Genomic DNA, 4,241 nt, shown 5'->3' on the forward strand with positions numbered 1-4,241 from the left:
ATCGAAAGAAAATAAAGCTTCTCTATCAGGCGGTCAGGACAGAACGAGAGCGCCTCGAACTACTTCAGAGCTTTGGCTGGCTGAAGTAACGCTGGGTGACGTCATGACGTTGTTGACCTGTTGTCATTTGTACAGGCTTTGGTGACGGTATGTGGACATACTAATACGTAATTAGGTTTTCTAATCGTCATTAACGGTTTATATGTTATAAAGTATTTTAACAATATTAGAACAATGATAAAGTTATTATTAGTTAGTGGCAAAGTCTACTAGTGTTAGTGGTTTACTGTTTATTGTTTCTTCAGTCATAAGTCATACATACTCAATTTCATTTATACATAAAAGAAGCGCTTTCTGTATTAATTTATTTAGGATTTGAAAAGCCTGTGTCCTTTTTATAGGTCTTTCATTCTTTCATTTCAGCCCTTCTCTTGTATGTTGTATCACAATCTCTGGCTCACTTCCATAACACGTCTTCTGTCCTGTCTTCCTTCCCTCACTCCCAACTGGTTGCAGCAGAAGACCTGGTTCTCCTGGAGGTTTCTTCCTGTTAAAAGGGACTTTTTCTTGACCTGATACAGCAGATCATCTACAAATTTGGAAGGTTGGTGGTTCACTTAGCCAATCCATGCCAAAAATCCTTGGTTAAGGTACTAAACCCAAGTGGCACTACTGTTAAACAGAACGCACTTAAACAGAAAAAGAAGAAAAAACTGCTTGTTTAAGTGGGTGAAAGAGACATGTTGCCTTAACTTCTTAGGTAAGAATCACAAACATTCAAAATGGTTACCTTAGGTTTTGGACCACATTTATGGTTCTTTTTTTACTATTTCCTGAAATGATTAATTAATCAGAACAAGTGGCTTTTACTTATGTAGAAAAGTTAAGAAAAAAAAAAGAAATTGGCACAAAGGGTTTTCGATCTGGGCATTCATTTCAAAATAATCAGTAGAAAAAGAAGGTTTTTGGTAATATCATGTACTAGTACATGATACGTACTAATACATGCACTCTGAAAGGATTTCTTAAAGTGGCATGACTTGGCGTTATTTTAAAAGTCTGAGTTCTAAGATGTGACAAGAATGGAGATTGGAGAATGCAGCCCCTTGTTGAGCTTCTACTACACATTCAAGCTTTGCATTATCTATGCTATATTTTAATAAGTGCTCATTTTTATGATATGGTTCTTTGGGGAACATGGATAGTTGCCTATCTTTGCCCAAGTGATAATTTGACCTGAAAATGTAGAATTTGTTAATGTACCTGTTTATTACCATTAACAAGTATCTATTTATGAAAAACAGTGCTTTTCCTTTCTTTTCCCATAATACCAGTTGACTCTGACCATTTTTGATAGTTGGTCCCCATCAGATCAGGTTAGGTCTTACTTGCCCTCTCTGGTGTACGTCACCACATATTTGGGGGGTTTGTTTTGTTTTTTAAATGCACACACTGACACACAAGTGTCCGAGCACATTTTATATGAAATGGCAATAGACGCTAACAAATCAACCTGGAATATCTCTTAAGCATATCTCTTAAAAGATATTATGAGAATATTAAATAGTTTTGGGGTTTTTTTTTTATCATTGTGTTAAATAGAGGGACTTCAGTACAGTGTAGCCCATTCAGTATAAGCAGCAAAGAGTTTTTCTCCAGTTGCTGTTGTATGTCAGCAGATGGCAGAATTGACAATGAGTTTGCAACAGAGGAAAGGATAAATTCAGTGACTTCAAACTTCACTTTCCTTTTGACTGACAGTCACAAGGACTGTCATTAAAAATGTTTTTCAGGTGACAGCTAACAGTTGTATCACTGTTTTACCCAAGTAGTGAAATCTGTTTTCTTTGTAGTACTCAAAGAAAAAAAATCTGCAAACCCTATTCCAAAAAGTTTCAGCAGTTGCGATTTATCCCTATGCACTTCGGACGTTATCAGTCTATACAATGGGCGTTATTAGCAGAAATCACCCCCATAGATATGAGCCAGTAGGGGCTTAATAATTCAGATGAAGGGTCACTAACAGGTGGATGGGAAGATTCCAGATTCCATACAGTCATACTAGAGGCCAATGTAATGCAATTCAGTTTCAATTTAAGACTTCTTTATATGGTATCAAAAATTGTTAAAATCCATCCAAAACAACAGTGATGACAACACTCCAAGCTTGAGCGGTCAGCAACAGTCGACTTCCCCCATCACCCACTTCACACCAACACCCAAAGCTATGCCTATCAACCACATTCCAGCAACTAATCAGTACTGTAATAATTACATATTGGACACCATAACTCAAGACGTACACATCACATGTCATCACAGTTAGACAACATAACGAGACAAGTTGTTTTTTCTTTTCTTCTCTTCTTCTGTCCACACATGGTCAGTCAGTCATAGGCCAGAAGTTACCAGCACATAGCCTAAATATAGTCAGTCTGTGATGTATCTCTCTTAGTGTTAAAGTCAAATCAAAGTAAGTTATGTCACGCTGTGTCAAAATTGTCATCATCCTGGGTCAAAGGTCTCCTGAAGACGGCATACCTTTGTGACGGGTCTGCACACACGGCTGGTTGGGGTCTTAATCCAGACCTGACATACAAGCTCCTTTTTCTCTGGCACAGCTCCTGTGACTCTGCCAATAATCCAGGAACCACGAGTTGCAGAGTCATTAACTATGAGGACCACATCTCCAGGAATAAAGTTGCATTTAATCCTTCCCCATTTCTGGCGCTGTTGAAGTCGTGGCAAGTATTCTTTAATCCATCTTTTCCAAAACAGGTGAGATATATATTAGACCTGTCTCCATCGTTAAGAGATTACCTTTCTGGAACAGACGGGTAAACACAGGTTGGATTTGAGAAGGAGGAGATGGTTTGGTGTTAAGGATTCCAAATCATTTGGATCAGTGGATTCCAGTGTAATGGGTCTACTGTTGAGGATGGACTACACTCCACAAAGAGCAGTTTGGAGTCCTTCTTCGTCCAAATGCTGTGTCCTTTACCTTTACAGCGTATCAGAGATCTTTTCCTGATTTTCTTCCATAGCTCATGTCAGGTCGCGCTCTGCTTCCACAAAGTTGGTCAAATCTGCTTTCGGGCAAGCCACACATCTGCTGCTGGCCTGCAACTCCATGAAACGTTCTACCTTCGACATAATGTTTCTAGTCAAAGTACCAGCACCAGGAATCCAATATTTCTGATGCAGCTTCGAGAATATGTGGTTCCTTCCACCATGACCTCTTTATGAATATGCTGTAGAATGAGATTAGAAATGTGAAGATCTTTAGCGATTATGACAGGGTGCTTTGAATTTTTTTTCCATTGCCCTACTGAGACATCTACCAACCTGCAGCACATAGTCCTCCAAAACAGGATTCAACTCATATATGTGAGTGCTTTGTTTCACACTCTCTCCCCTTTGGAGGCAGGAAATTTCTTCTGCATATATTTTCCTCTGACAGAATTTGATTATTTGCATCTCAGCATCCTCAGTCTCTCCCAATGAAAGAAAGCCGTTGTAGAACTCAACCCTATGATGAACACCTTCAGACTGAGTTGTATCAGATGCAGACTGGACTTGTGTCTTGTTCTTCCTGCAATGCAAAAACAATGTCTTGAACCTCAAAATCTAACCCATCACCCTGATAAGATGAGTCCAGGATGAGGTATGACTGATCAAAAGGGTCAGAGGACGATCAACATCACGTGCTTGCATCGATAGTAGCAAACACCTTGACTTCAGGGTCTTCATGTGGAAGTTCTTGCAAATTCTCTGGATTCACAGGCCAGTCGTTCTCTGGCTGTGTAAGCAATGCAGGATCAGATATCCATTCAGTGTCATGTAGAAAAGTCTCTATCTTCATACCTCTGAAAGCAAGGTCTGCCGAGTTATGCGTTGTGTTCACATACCTCCATTGGGAGGCCCTAGAAGCCTTGAGGATCTCTGACACTCACTTCGCCACAAAAACACAGAACCAGGAAGTCTCGTTATTTATATATTTCAACACTGCGGTGCTCTCTGTTCAAAACACTGAGTTTAGGAGACGTAGTCTTAGCTCCCTCCTCCCTTCTAGCCATATGAACTGCTGCTACCACTTCCACATTCCATGCTCGGGGATTACGACTGGTTTTAAAGGTGCCACCCTGGACTCTGGAATTAAACATCACCTCATGCTGATGTTGTCTAACAGGTGTAATTCTTCCATCCAGCTTTTCCACTCTTGAGCAACTGCTGATTGAAGG

This window comes from Neolamprologus multifasciatus, chromosome 5 (genome assembly GCF_963576455.1).
Source record: "Neolamprologus multifasciatus chromosome 5, fNeoMul1.2, whole genome shotgun sequence".
In the NCBI taxonomy this organism is placed as follows: Eukaryota; Metazoa; Chordata; class Actinopteri; order Cichliformes; family Cichlidae; genus Neolamprologus; species Neolamprologus multifasciatus.